We start from the raw sequence: 15,119 nt of genomic DNA, 5'->3' as shown, positions 1-15,119 counted from the left end.
AGGGCTCTTGTGACTCTCGAGGCGACTGAAGCATGAAAGACTGATTTCCAGTCCTAGTGGGGCTCCGGAGTTCACAGACACGTCTTTAGCCGCTCTCTGAAGAGACCGAGCCTCCTTCCCGGGGGCTGGATTAGTATTTTCCATGAGAATTCTTGAGAATTTTTTTTTTTTTTTTTTTTCCCCGAATACTATTGGTTCGGAATGTTTTTGCCCAAGTGCAGTTTGCCCTGCTCTGTGCGGAAAGAAATGCTCGTCACCGTACCTGAGTGAGGCACAGCCGGCACAGGAGCAGGCAGCCAGAGTGCTTGTCAGGGGTTAAATCAATCAATGCAGCAAGTGAACTTGCTTCTTGTGCGCAAAATAAAATGCAGCGCAAGGCGCTCAAAACTCATTAAGGTACGTGCAGACCGTAAAAGCTCGTTAGGCATTTCACACAAGGCCGGGGGAAGTGGAGCAGCACAGCCCCTACAGCGAGGGTCTGTCTGAAGCGCCCCTTTTTGGGCAGAAATACCCGAGTTCCGGGGACCCATGGGCACGTTAGGGGTGGGAGTTTCCTGCTAGCTTTCCCTGAATCCAGGGAAAAGCCTCCTGTGTCCGTGGGTGAGCCGAGCAGGGGGTGATGGCTCCTGCAGGGACTGCACCTCCTGCCCCGGGTTCTCTGCCTGCTTTGGGGGGATTTCCTCACGGGGTCCCACTAACGAGACCTCCAGCCAGACCCGCCCCTCTGCTTGTGCTTCCCCACGCAGGACACGGAGCAAATCAAACCTGCAGGCAACCCTCTCCACAGGAAACCACGAATTAGCCCCAAAAACACATTACACCCTCGGACGTGCCCCGGGGTTGGCACCCGGAGCTGCACCGTGCTCCGGGCGTGTTCTGGGCGTTGCTGCAGCTCGGCACTGAAAGAGGAAGGAGGACTCTGTGTCTCAGGGATTGTCTCTGCCCCTCCAAAAGCCTGTATGCTCCGCCAGGCTCCATGAATTAACAAGGAGAGGTAAACTTAGAAGATAAGCATATTCATAGCATCAATAATATATTCAATCTCTATCTGTGAAGGCACAGATTGTAAAAGCAGACCCAGCTTGTTCAGATTTGCTCAGTTAGAAAATTAAGTGACATCAAGCCTAACCTTTTAAAATGTGAAAATCATCAAAATAGCATTCTTATTACTTGCTAACATCCTAGCTCAGACTGTCCCTTTCCATAAGCTACGCAGCACATGGTTAATTCCCGCCTGGGAAAGTGCCAGGGAAGATTTAAATATGAAAGGGAATGTTGCTCATTCAGTAAGTAGGATTCTCTTACTCATTTATTATTGGCAAGAGATAAATCACAGAGAGGTTGGGGCTGGAAGGGACCTCTGGAGGTCATCCAGTCCAGCTTCCCTGCTAAAATACCCCATCACCCTTCAGAAAAACCTTCAAGTGCCTCGAGTTCTGGTGTTTTCTGGCAAATCAGAACCCTGCAGAAGAACCTTTTTGAGTGTTCAGAGACTGGTGCAGACTCAGAGTCCCATCCCCGGGGCTCACAGGCTCCTCCTGTGCTGTTTGATGCCCACCAGAGACGAGGCACAATCCTTGAGCCTGCCAGAGCTCGGGGAGGGTTTGGCCAAGGCTCTCGGGGTGGGATTGTTGGGGTGTCAGTGCTTGGCCTGGGTGATCCCTGGGTGATCCCTGGGTGATCCCTGGATGATCCCTTGCTGTCCCGTGTTTGCCTGTCCTGTTCTGAGAGCCTGGCTCTTGCACTCACTGCCTAACTTGGGTGGTTTTTAAATTCATAGTTCTGAGCATGAAAATGTCACGGTTTCAGGAATGGTTTGGTGTGGCTAATAATGCCATGGGTGAGCAAACAGCTGAATTTTTTATTTTATTCTTTTTCAAGGGAGACAAGACCAGGAAAAAGCCTGTGATACATATTTTCCTATGTAAAATCAATTAGGTCAGTGTAATATTAAAAAACAAGGATCCAGAAGTCATGCAGTGATTTGTGCTCAATCTTAACTCTACCCTCCATCTCTCTCTTTTAAAATTCTCTTCGAAGCCGCTTCTTTCTTGGTTGCAATTCTCCCTTAGATCCCCCCCCAGCCCCCTTAAATCTCTGCCTCACTTCTCGGTTCTGCTGCTGTGCTTAGACACTGAGGAATTTTATCCTGCTCTTCAAGTTCATCCTGTTGTTAGAATTTATATGTAGGTCACAGAAGTCACACATGGACTGGGTTGGAGGGACCTTCCAGTGCCAGCTCTGCCATGGCAGGGACACCTCCTGCTGTCCCAGGCTGCTCCCAGCCCTGTCCAGCCTGGCCTTGGGCACTGCCAGGGATCCAGGGGCAGACACAGCTGCTCTGGGCACCCTGTGCCAGGGCCTCAGCACCCTCCCAGCCAGAAATTCCTTCCTAACATCTCATCTCACTGCCTCCTCTTTCAGTGTTAGGTCCGAGCCCCTTCTCACACCCTGTGTTTAGCCCCCGTGTCCCCTCCTCGTGTCCTAAGGCAGGACAGAAGTTCTGCTCTCCTGTGCTCTCAGCACACCCCAGCAGCGCCTGCTCCCCTCCAGTGGAGCAGCTGCATAGAACCACAAAAAACAACATTCTGGGGGCCCATTTGCTGCCTCCTTTGGGGATCCCTGGGGGAAAAGAGGAACTGGGAATCCCACTGCTGACCGGGACCATGAGCTGCTGATGCCTGTGAGATGAGACCCGACTCTGAGGTGTTAAACAAGAAAAAGGAGAAAGCGCAGCCATAAAGACCTGAAATCTTTCAGGAAATGTGATGTTTCTGGTTTTCTCCCTCTCCTGGTTAAACATAAACCACTTTTAGGACCCGACATCTTATTTTTCTTAACAGTTTATCTGATTTCTACTTAAAGGCATGAAACTTCCTCGTGCCTTTTCTACCACTAACCTTCTTCATGATAATCTCTTGTAAAATACGATCGTGTTACACTTTCTTTCTTAGTTGAATGGAGTGTATTTAGACTCGATCTGTGTACCTCCACCCCTCCTTTGAAAAGGGAGAATACCTGCCCCACCCTCAGGAGCCTCCTGGCTCGCTCCACCCCACAGAGCCCGTCTGGCTTGGATGGCATTTGGAGAATTAGGCTGTTCTCACCCTGACCAGCTCCTGAATTGCTTGAGATAGCCTGGGCTAAGCATGGTAAAATTACTGGCCCTATTTTAAAGTGTCTCCACAAAGAAGTAGAAATTTTTAATTTTCTGAGTCTGATCCTGAGTGGACCGATCATTACTGTTTGTAGGAACTGCCTTTTGATTTATGGAAGAAATGATAAATTGGCTCCTCCAGGTCCTGTAGCTGAGCCTGGAGCTTTGCCTGCGAAGTGTGGTCCAGAACTAATCCATCTAAGTACGCAGCTTCAACCAAGCCTTCATCCTAATGCACCTTTCATTAAAGATTTCCTGGGAGCTTTTGTCCGTTTCTGTGATTTTTCTGCTTCTGTATCTTGTTTTGGTAAGAGGTACCAGGGAATGTTAGCAGGCAAAACCCAAATGTGTCCTCTTGTGCAGAGTCCTTGGGAAAGGACCATGTCCTTGTGTCCTGGAAAATAAAAAAGCAGTGTTCATGGAAGGTATCAAGCAACTCAGACATAAAAGTGATCCTTTCGTAGGGATAAATGAGAATTATATCAATTTATCCCTAATACAAAAGGCACAAGTCAGCAAGGAATCCTTTGCTTCTTTGGGGAGAGAGGAAATTTCAGTGCTGGGCTTTGAAGGAATGGGTGTGCTGGTCTCAGGGCTGGCTCCAGGCTGTCCTTGGGGACTGGGAAGCGGCAGGGTGGCAGTGACACCAAGGGCAGGGCTCCTTGGGGACCCTGCTGACACTCTGGGGCTCTCCAGACAGAAATCAAACAAGAACAGAACGAATTCTGCTGTGAAAGTGGGAAGCAATTTTATAAAAGGGACCAAATGGAACTTAGAACTCTAATTTAGCAATAAATGTAATGAAATTTGGAGCACGGCGTTAATTAAAGAAGTTATTTTATAAATGGTGCAGAAAAAATATTTTTCTTGGTGCTTAAGCTGAGACTGGAGCCAAACCAGGGTTGGAATCAAGGACACCTTTTATTAACACATCCTATTTTAAGTCGTGGGATAAACTGTGACTGAAGGAGAAGAATTCTTGCTGCGGAACCGAGTACCTGGGGCGAGAGCAGAAAAATGCCAGAAGAAAACACTTCCCATTTCATACAGATGGAAAGCACAGGGGGGAAAAAAACCCACAGCCTTGGCATCGGGGTGGGAAGCTGAATACTGAAAGAGGAAAGGAAACAAAGGAACCCCTCCCAAAACTACAGCTTCAGAAATCCCCTGAAAGCAGGGAGAAGTCACAACGCCAAAGAGCCGATTCCGCGTCCGTCACCACTCCCCGGGGTTCCGTGGCTTCACTGCACCGCGCTGCTTCTGTGAGCTGCCAAAGCAATAAAATATCAAATAGCAGCGTGGCAGCGGAAAATAAAAACCCAAACCAAAGTTTTCACCAAGTCATTCCCCAACAGAAAACTTAATAAGCAAACTTTGCCCAAGGGAAACTGCCAGAGGTTTCTCTGTGTGTGTTTTGTTGGGTTTTGTTTCAAAACATCATTTAAATGGTTAATTGCCTAGGCTGCCAGAGTCAAATTCGCCCGCTGTTTTCCGTTTTAAGATGCTTTATTCCATTTTGATTCCATACATTTCCACTCTAATATTTTTCCGTGCTCTAATTGGCCAGAGTCAGTTTTTCCATGCTTACCATATCCATGCTCAGACCGAATTATCTCGGCAAATTTCAGCAAACGCTGCTCTTCAGAATAAGATTATCAGGCAACACGAAAATCAGATCATATTCTGTTCCTCTTTAAACATCCATGGGAACAGAAATTAGAGAAAGGTCAGACTAAGTGACTGTGATAAAGTACAAAATCTTCAGAAATACGGATTTATTTTCCCAGAACCGTAGGATATTTCAGAGAATACCCTGAGCTGGGAGGGATCCACAAGGATCAGCCAGTCCTGGCTCTGCACAGACTCCCCAACAATCCCACCCTGGGCATCCCTGGGAGCCTTGGCCAAGCTCTCTTGCCACAGGCATTTTAAGTTGGACACTTCCACTGGTGAAAACGGAGCATTTTTATCATGAATTCCTTGCTCTCTTTTCACATCTGTAACTGGCGTGTTGCTCCCAAGAATGCCAGGAATGGAAAACCACTTGGATTGACACAGTAATATTTTTTACAGCAGGAAAAGAATTCTGCCTTCCAAGAGAAGTTTAAATTAAAAATAATTAAAAAAAAAAAAAAAGGGTGAGACGTCCTGAAAAATCAGTACCTAATCACAATTCCAGTATGTATCCTGTTCATTCCGTCTGAATCCGAGGATAAAATCACAGTTTGAAAGCAGGGCACACCACGCTGCGTACGCCTTTGTCACCAACGAAACTTGAAGGAAAAACATCCTGTTTTACTCATGTCACGTGGGCTGCAGCAGGCTTGGGCTCCCCACCTTCCCTGCACCCAGTGCACCTTTTATTGGATATATTCCTGTGGTTTAATGGAGATGTGGAGCATTTCACCTGCTTTTCCCCCCCGGGACAGCTGCGCCATCAGCACACAAAAATGTGACATTTCAGTGCATCGCAGCAGTGTTAATTCAGGCAGCCATTAATTAAACAGGGCGTGAGCAAATGAAGCTGTGCTGTGATTAAAGGGGAGTGGTTTTGATCCTGTGGTCAGTGAGGTTTATTGGTACCAGTGCAGCTGGAGGAGCCCAGGTTTGCTCTGGCTCACCCTATTTCATCAGCCTGCAGTCGTTCAGATTTCTCACCATATCCTTTTCTTCTTGAGAAAAACCGGTAATATATCACCTTCTATATAAATATATGTGTGTGAAGAGAATGAGAAATAACATTTCATTTGTACAAAAGGGGGAAAAAAATCACACACACACACCCCCCCCCCCCCCCCCCCCGGCTTTATCTGACAACAGCTGAGGGAAATTTAAGTTCTTTCATTTTATTTGCAGCAAGACTTAAAAATAGATTTGCAAATTCAGACTGGAAACTCTTCTGTGCTTTTCCAGAAAAGAAAAAGCGCATCACAAAACGGACAAATCAATTCCAATTGCTTCTTGCCCAGAGAAACAGCGCTAAACCTCACGGTGTCTCAGGTAAAGATTCCAAACGAGGAAGTGAAAAGCTGCACAAGAGAACGCTGAGGTCAGGCTGGCTCAGCCTTTCCTCATCCCCCTTTTTTTTGTCCCTTCCCTTTGCTGCTGGCAGGCACACGCAGAGGATGAGAGGTGCTGCTGCTGCCGGGCTGGATCACCAGGAGCAGTCTGTGTTTACAATTCCAGCCTGGGAGCCTCAGCAAGCCCTGGTGTGTGCAACCCCAGCCTCCCTCCCTGCTGCCCCAGAGCCAGGGAGTTCAGCTCTGCTCGCTCTGGGGAGGCTGAAAGGTGACGTGGTCATTCCTGCCCAAGCCCGGGCGAAAATAAAAAACACCAAACATTGCTTTTTTCTGGTCTGGCAGAAGCAAGGGCTGCGAACGCTGTGAGCGGTGCGGGAATCCAGCCCCAGGGGATGCTGTCCTTCTGCAGGAGGTCTCCTGTCGCTAATAAAAACCTCACAGCCGAAATGCTCACCTGGACGTGGTGCCAGCCCCGTGGTGGTTGGACATACACAGAGCTCTCGCCGTGAGTGCAGCTTTCCCTTGGATCAGGACCCCTCAAGTGCATCCATCCCGCTCTCTTTGGAGAGAAATGCAGGAACTTCACTTCTGGAAGCTTTTCCAGATGAAATGCTAAAAAAAGAAAAACAAACAAAGAAAAAAAAGAATGTACTTGCTTTTGGAAGCTTTGGGGTTCTCTCAAGAGGAGGCTCTATCACAGCCTGAAGATTTGTCATGGGGAATGACAAAGCACTGTGGCAGCAGAGCGCTCAGTGAACGCTCTGGTGGGGGGCTGCAGAGGGGAGAGCTTCTCGAAGACAAAGGATCTTCCAGAACCGAGCCTGGCAATGAGCAGCTGCAGGCAAAAGCCACTTGATTTCCTCTAAAGATGAATTGGAATCCTGCTCCGAAGGAAAGCTGAAAAGGGGCAGTGCTGCTGCTACAAAGAAGAGATGGAGATGAAAGTTCTGGGAATGCAGTACAGGAAGGAGGAGCTTCATTTTCCGTAATGTGTTAATTCCTTGTGCGGTGTTACCTTGTCAGAATTAACTTGGTCAGGTTTACCCAGAGGAAAACAATGATCTGAACCAGCTGTGAGAGCAGCAGGGTGTTCATCAGCTCTTCAGAGGTTTCCCCTTGGGCAGGATCTCAGAACACAAGGAGGAACTCCATGTCACACGAGTCCTTGGTACCAATGACAAATGTCCATTGTTCCTGGGCAGGGACTGAGGTTTTAGACTGGCTGAAAACACAGCCTGGGCTCACTGGGAGCTGCTGACAAAGTGCTGAGGGTTCTCCTGAAGCCCAGCTCGCTGAGGGGACTTGCTCCAGGAGATTCCCCAAGGAACAGCAATCCCACAAGGATAAACCTCCGTGCTGGGGTTCTGTGGGGTTTGTGCTGCTCTGGGGAGGAACCTTGAGAGGCCACACAGGGCAGGAGGAGTGCACAGAAATGCTCTGAGGCTCCTTGGGATTGTCCTCCACCCAAGCCAGGAGAAAATGTCTGTTTGTGACACCCAGGGCAGCGGAAGCTTGTAAGGACCCGGATATCAGGGAAGGAGGAGATGGGATCCATCGGTGCTTTCAGCCAGGACCAAACCCCAGCAAAATCTGCAGGATCTGACCTGTGGGACGTTCCTCCCCTCGTGTGGGGGGCTCCCCGTGTTTGTGACACTCAGGGCTCGACCCCAAAGGAAGAGCTTGGACTGGAGAAGTGTTGTCTTTAGCTTTTAAAACCCCTGCGCCACTCTTCTGAACATTGGGCATTGATTCCACTTCCTTCACAAGAGTTTTGGTCCTCAGCCTGCTCAGGACACTTTCTTTTCTCTGTATTGACAACAAAGTGAATTTCTATCTCCAGAAATGCCTTCTCAGCAGAGGAGTTTAAATTAGGTGATAAATCTGATCCGTTCCCACATGGAAAAGCTAATCCTGATCTCCATGCAAAGCCTTTTATTGTACCGGGCTCTGTGTTCCACTGCCCCATGGAATCAAGAAGTATCCTCGGTATCTTGAATTAATTCATGTGAGTAGCTCCTTGCTGAAGCACACAAGTGGCAAAAATCAAATGCTTTGGGGTGAGGGATCTTGAATCCTGTCTTTGAGGAGTTCTGTGCCAGGGCTGGGAATGGGAACTTGGTTTTGCCTGTCGGTGATCCCCCATTTAAAAGTCTCTCACTGCTCGCTTTTACTTGCTGAGTTACTACAGGAAAAAGATGCATTATTTATGTTTGGCTCTGCCTTTCACCTGAAAAAGATATTTCCCAAAAAGGGCTGCAAAGAGGAGATCTCCTCATCGTGTTTGTATTACTCAGATCTGTTCAGGAACATCGTTCTGCCATTGCCTCCATGTGTGGCCTGGAAATCCTCTTCCACACTGCAACAAAATTCACTTTGCAGCTACATTTTCTCAGAAACTGGCTGTCAAAAAGTCATTCCTGTGTCATTTCGGTGTTTGATGCTGGCTATAAGTTGACAGGTGAAATAGATCTCGAGGAATTTCTGAGGCAGAATGAAATAAGCACATCCTTGGGTACAAAAAGGGCTCTCAAAGAGGTGCAGCTACGACCGTGAGCAGGTTCCAACTCGTTCCTTTTTGGCTTCTGTTACTGCCTGTTGGTTCTTTCCCCCTTTATACTCCCAGAATTTCTGCCACTGCCTTTGCCACGCTTGCTGCACCCCAAACAACCAGGCTCCGAAGCAAAAGCAGAGCCCAGGAAATCACACAGGCCCTTGCCTGGGTGCTCATTCCCATTTCAGAGAGCTCCTGACGGAAAGGGATGTGTCTCTGTCGTATTCAAACCAAGCAGTGAAGTAGACAAAGCCTCCTTCTGCTTGCTGCAACCACAGCTGTAACCTGACTAGACATTTTTTTCCTCCTTTATTTTTTTTTCCCTTCCTTTCCTCCTCTCTCCCCTTCCTTCTTCATTCCCTTCTCCCCTTTCCTCTCCCCCATTGTTTATTTTTGATTTTCCCTTTCATTTTGCATCAGCAAGGTGCTGATGGCATTATTCATCAGGACTGCACTTCAGAGCAGTTACAGAACATTGTGAACTCAAGGTCAGCAAAACTGTACCTCAGACACTCTGCTCCTCATCTTGCTCTGTTTGGTGCAAAATTAGGAAGAATTCTTGACAAGGTCTGCACAACCACAGCATTCCTTCTCAGCTGATGGCAGGGAATGTGCTGCTTGGTGGAGCAGTGCATATCAGCCCTCACAGCATCCAACTGGCAGAGAAAGCAGGCCCTCGTTATGCAAAATCCTTGTTTGTAAACAGCGTTCTGCCTTGAAATTGATTTTAATGCTTTGCCTTGGAGAGCTCCTGCGCTGATTTTCCCGACAGAATCCGCCACAAGGGCCATCTGGTGGCAGCAGCACATTGGATCCGCACAAAACCCGAGAGGGGATGATCCGGGGGTAAAATCCCAGCAGGATGCAAAGGGATCTACCCCTGCACTTCTCTCAAGGAGATGTGTGTTGTAACAAGCTGGAGGCTGGAACAATTCCCACGGACGTGGAGGGAAACTCTAACTTATTCCATGGCTGTCATCCCAAGATAAATGTCAGCACAGATATTAGAATGTAATCATTTTCTATTTTATATTAAAAATTAAAATTGTTTCCCTTCCTGTCCCTGAGCTGTCCCCGCTCAGGGATTTTTGCTAATGGACTCCTCAATGCCTTCTCGTAGGGAGGAACATCTTTTCCTTCCTGAAGGGAAAGCACCCAGGACTGCATTGCTCTGGTCAGTGCTGTGGAGATGTAAATGTAGATTAATTAAATGTAAAGAGAGATGCAGCTCATTTGGTACCCACAGCTTATTACAGACACCCCAAACCTTCAGGCTCTGGAGCCAAGGCTTTAATAAATGTTGTGCTTGAACCATCAAGTGAAAAAGTGGAAAATCCTTTGGGAGGGCTATGTGAGAATCAGCCTCTCAAGGTGAATTTAAGACCTTTTATCCCTGGGAATGTTTTCCTGGGGTGTTCTGGCCCGTGTCCCTGCACATCTGGCAGTCGAGTCTTCTGGAGCTCTGTAAATTTGGGGCAGTATCACTGAGATGGGTCCCAGGTACAAATTCCAGGTTCTTTGCTCAGCACAGGAGGAGATGCTCAGGCTGGGGCAGGCAGATGCTGCCTCTCCTGTCTCAGGAAATCCTGTCAGGAGGAGAGCTCTGGGTAATCAGGTGGATTTGCTTTCTCCCCTTGTCTCTGGATGTCAGTTCCTGAGGCAGAGTTGCTGACTAAGGAGCAGCGTTGGTGTTGGCTTACAGCTCTCCAGAGGAGCTGCCTTCGGTGCCTGTGGCAGCTCTGTCGGTACAAAACACCCCTAAAATCACCCTGCCAGAGCACTTTGGGTCACTGGATAAGGCCCCATCCAGAAGATAACCTCATTTTGAATTGAAAACGTCCCATTCGAGCTGGAAACGTTTCAGGCTGCAGAGGCAGCGCTCGGCATTTCCCCAGGCAGAGTGGCTGCTGGTGTCACACCAAGCAGTGTCAGCTGCCCTGTGTCTGTGCCCCCACTGCACAGGGGTGACAGCCCTGCCCTTGGCCCGGTGGAGCCCCCCGAGCTGCCAGGGCTGACCCAACACGTGCAGCCTCTGTGCCACCCCAGAGATCCAGCCCAGCCCAGCCGTGTGTCACGGGGGGACCAGCGCAGCCCTTCCAGCCGCGCCCATCCCGGATTCTGTTCCCAGCTGCTCAAGACAACGTGCAGTTGTGCCCCAGGCTGTCAGCCCTCTGCCTGGCCCCGTCCCTGCGTGACATGAACTCCCAGCTTTCCACACTGTGGTATATGTCCTAAAGTTAATTCGTGTTAAAAGATATAAAATGTAATGCAATCTCTATAAGTATAAGTTTTGTTTTAATCCCGTATGCTAAGAGTTAACTCAGAGGAAAGTAGCTCAGAAAAGGTACAGGAATTTCTCTTGCCTGAAAAGACATGGGAGGGACACGAGATACAAATGATTGGAATTACCAGAAAGGGAGACCCAAAAATGCCTCTGCCAGGAAGCGTTAGAAAAAGAACAATGACAACGGAAAAAGGAGATGAGAGCCCGGAGAACCAGATGATTACATCAGATCGATATCTAGACTGTCTCCTCCTGAAATTAACATCTCCACACCACACCCAGACCCGACCATTAACGGCATTGTCCTTTCCCGCTGCCCTATTCAAACTCTTAGAACTGGAACATGAATGTTTAATGAAGATGCCTCGGAGAAAGGACCCTCGAAATCCCGAGTTTCTCTCAGCGATCCAGTATATAAAAAGAGGCTGCTGCAAGCCAGAAATGTGAACTTGGGAGATAACAGACTGGCAGAGTGTGTTATCATTGTTCACCCAGCGCCAACCCCGGGCTCGATGCTGTCCTTTTAATTGTGGCTGTCCGAGACTGTCATTCTGTCTCTCAATAAAATTCCAAATTTTGATTTATCGAATTTGGTCGATCGTATTTATTACACACACCCTGGTGGTACAAAGCAAAAGCGGCTCAGAGCATTCGTGTCTGGCCCAAGAACGTCAAGGGGAACAGAAGTGACCTCCAGCATTCGGTGGAATGCTGGAGCTCTTCCTTCGCCTTGCGCTTTTATGGATTCCAAACAATCCAAAAGGATGATCACGGACGCGCGTGATGTAAAGGATGAAAAACAATCTATGGGGAGGATCACAAGCCCACCCTGGATAAAGCCTCTTTCAGCTGCTGAAACAACAGCAGCAAGGGATGAAGTCATCCCTCAAAGAGTGCCCGTTGTGCTGTGAGTCAGCCCGGAGCCAGGACCCTGCGATTTCCACGTGCAGAACGCCCCATTGCAGTGCCAAGAGGGAGGGGACACTGAATCACTGACAGACGGAAGCACCAACAGCGCCTGTGAGTCCACAACCCCACAGCACGGCTGGAGAGGGGCCTCTCCTGGGGCTCCTGGGTGGTTCTCCTCTTTTCATCCTGTTAGAGCCGGGACTGATACAGGGGAGTCACAGTTTTGTGTTTGGGCTCGGGGTTTATTAATTCTTATCCATATTACCCTCATAAGTTGTGAGGTCTAACTAGCGAGTTAGAAAGTGGATGCCTCTAACTCTTTCCAAGGTTATTTAAGTGCTATTCACCCAATAACGAGATGACACCTCTATTATTTATATGTTTGACCCAGTAATGGACCACACAAGGCCCGCAATGCAGAATTCTCCACACAATTAGCAAAAACCACCCAAAACCAAGAAGAAGAAGGTGAAGAAGAAGGACTTAGACAATGCCCTAAATCCTCCATCTTGCTTCACACATATTACTATATACTAAACCCCAAAATTCTCAGTTTCCAGAGTTCCAGCAGAACAGAAAATATCCTTGAGCCCTGTTGGCTGCACTCCCCATCCCTGGGCACCCCGACAGCGCCAAGGGGCTGCTCCAAGGGCGACATCCCACTGCTGGAAGCACGCCTGGGGCAGGGAGGGAGCTGGAATCCTTCCCAGCCCCGCTCCTGCACCCGCCCAGCCCCAGTCTCTGGCTGCAGCTTGCCCCAGTCTAATCCCAGCCGTGGAATCTCCGGGTGGGTGAGGCTGGAAAGGGCCTCTGGGGCCACCACGTCCCACCTCTGACTGGCTATCTCCACACCCACCAAACTACACCAGGGTTTGTGGGGACGGTCCATCCCCATAATGAGGTGAAGCCGCAATTTTGGTGCAACCTTGTGCTGATTTCCTGAGCTGAGCAAGTCCTAATGCTGCAGGAAGTGCAGGATTTGCCCAGCACCATGGACAATGAGCACCAGCACTAAGATTGAGGAAGGGTGAGATCCCCATGCCACGAAAAGAACGAGCTACAAGGATTAGGACAACACAAGGGCATCCCAGCATATGCCACTGAGGCTTTCCTCTTGGAAGTTTTTGAAATATGGAAAGTTTGAAAGCTTTCCCTAGGTGAGGACCCAGAGCTTCAGGCCCAATGTTCCATGAGATCGCTGGGACATCCAACCGTTCTCACGGAGAGAGAATTCCCTGGCTGCACCACGTCCATCTGCCATTCCTGAGGGCAGGGGAGCAGGGAGCCTCCTCCCAGGTGTGCAGCTGCTCCCCAGCCCTCCTGTGCTGTGGGCAGGGACACATCCACAGCCTCTCGAGTGCTGGTACAGAGTTCAACAGCCCCAGCTGCTCCTGGACCTCCCCAGCACTGATGGAAGGCTCAGGGCTTTCCCTTCTGCTGCCTCTGCTTGTCCTCAGCATCCGAGACTCCCCCAGCCCTCCCAGAGCAGCCCTTGCTGACCTTTTCTGATGAAACCTCTGGTTTTTAACGTGTCCCTGCTGGTTCCCGTCACGCAGGAGCTGCTTCAGGACGCACACACGCTCCTGTCAGGGCTGAAACAATAAATTATCGGGCTTTATAAGCTGTCTTTCAGCTAAGAGACCTCAGTTCTGCTGTAAATGGTTCCAGAGCTGACCCTTCCTCATCGCCAATATCTGTATGGATGCGCTGCTATAGCCACAGCAATTCCAAGGGATTGGAAATCACCTCCTAATTCTTATTTTAAAAATCGTCCATAGAAGAGCTCTCGCACCTTTTTAAAAGCATGAAATCGTGGCTCTCTGCAGAGGAGTTCCTCTACCTGTTGTAAGCAGTAAATGGGTGGGAACCTGTAATATTTATGTGTTTTATTAGGGGAAAATGCAAGATTCTGAAAGTCATTGCATTTCATATGTATGATGTGTAAAAATAATTTGACCTAACTCGCCACGGGTATGTACAGTCGCAGCAAATGAATTTGCTGTATTGTGCAGTTTGACACAGTAAGGTGAAAAACATTCCCACCCGAGCAGCATTCCTCAGAATTCCAACAAAGCGGTGAATCTCAAACAATCCGTGTTTTTTCAGCGGCTGTTTTCGAGGGCCCCATTGTGGCAGGAAATGCTAATGTTATGAATCGATGTGCGCTAACATTACTCATGCAATGCGCTTTTTAAAATGTAATTTAACATAATGGAGATCTCCTAGAAAGGTAGATATTAATTTCCAAAAAAACTCTGATCATCCATTTAAATTAAATGCACACCAGTTCATTCCTTAATGCATAATGCAAACTCCTATTTAGAAGACAGATGCCATCATTTACACGGTGCAGAGATCCTCGGCTAATGTAACACCTCTGTTTCAGGCAGCAGTAAAACTGTCTTAATTAAGGAAACGCCAACAGATTAAAATGTTCTCATGGTTCATAAAATATTTTAGAGGGTGGCTTGGCAGCATTAGTACAAATGCTGTGAGGCCTGGTGTGCTTGAAGCTTATGCTCTGCACTTAAATTAAAAAAAAAAAAAAAAAAGAAAAAAGATGCTGTGAACCATGGAAAAAGATGGCAGTGTCAGATCTCTATTGCCAAATGTTGATACATGCAGTTATTTGGATTATTTAGTGGTTACAGAGTGGGTTCCTGTACGGCCACATCTCAGGGTCACCACTGAGTTTCTGCTGTGCTTTCACATCTCCAGGAAGCTCCAGCCCCTGAAGGAACAACAGCAAAAATTCATCTCAAGGTAAGGGTGAAACTGGAAGATAAAAGGAGCTGAGAGAGGGCTGGGTGAAAGAAAGAAAAATTTACTCTAAGAAGGAAAAAACTTTTCTTCAGTTCAGCGTGCAAACGCCGCACAGATAATGAACGAGGGGTTTGCAGGAGCTGAATCCACAGCACAGCACCTGACCTGACTGCAAATAACACACACTCACATGGGCCAAACTAATTTCATTTAAACCACAGCTGGCAGAAAAAAAAAAAAAAAAGAAAAAAATCTACATAACTGGGGGCTGTTCCATTCAGCACTGAAGTTTGGAGTGAGCAAATCAATTAATTATGCATCGATTTTCCCAGGCACGTCTGCTCCAGCAGCGCACAACCGCGCGCTTGGCTCCGCAGTGCCCAGGCATCTGTTGGATGTTTCCATCCAGCTCCTGAACACGAGCTGAGCGGCTCC

The 15,119-nt window shown here is 48.3% G+C and overlaps 1 protein-coding gene across 3 annotated transcripts in view; it reads right to left on the bottom strand.

The window, feature by feature from the left end:
- Positions 1 to 1,903: 1,903 nt before the first annotated feature.
- NUP210 (nucleoporin 210) overlaps positions 1,904 to 15,119 on the bottom strand; it is an 86,277-nt gene continuing 73,061 nt past the window's right edge. Inside the window, exons 41-42 of one of the 3 annotated variants that reach the window (XR_005702865.2) lie at positions 6,632 to 6,789; positions 1,904 to 3,551 (exon numbers count right to left, since the gene is read on the bottom strand). The gene's annotated coding sequence lies outside the window, so the exon portion shown is untranslated. Of the gene's footprint in view, positions 3,552 to 4,140; positions 4,425 to 6,631; positions 6,790 to 13,484; positions 13,514 to 15,119 lie in introns of those variants that run through there. The other 2 variants (XR_005702866.2, XR_005702868.2) reach the window with 2 other exon arrangements.

This window comes from Hirundo rustica, chromosome 12 (assembly GCF_015227805.2).
Source record: "Hirundo rustica isolate bHirRus1 chromosome 12, bHirRus1.pri.v3, whole genome shotgun sequence".
Lineage (NCBI taxonomy): Eukaryota > Metazoa > Chordata > Aves > Passeriformes > Hirundinidae > Hirundo > Hirundo rustica.
The sequence above is the reverse complement of the archived record's forward strand: the minus strand, read 5'-3'. Positions and strand labels throughout refer to the sequence as shown.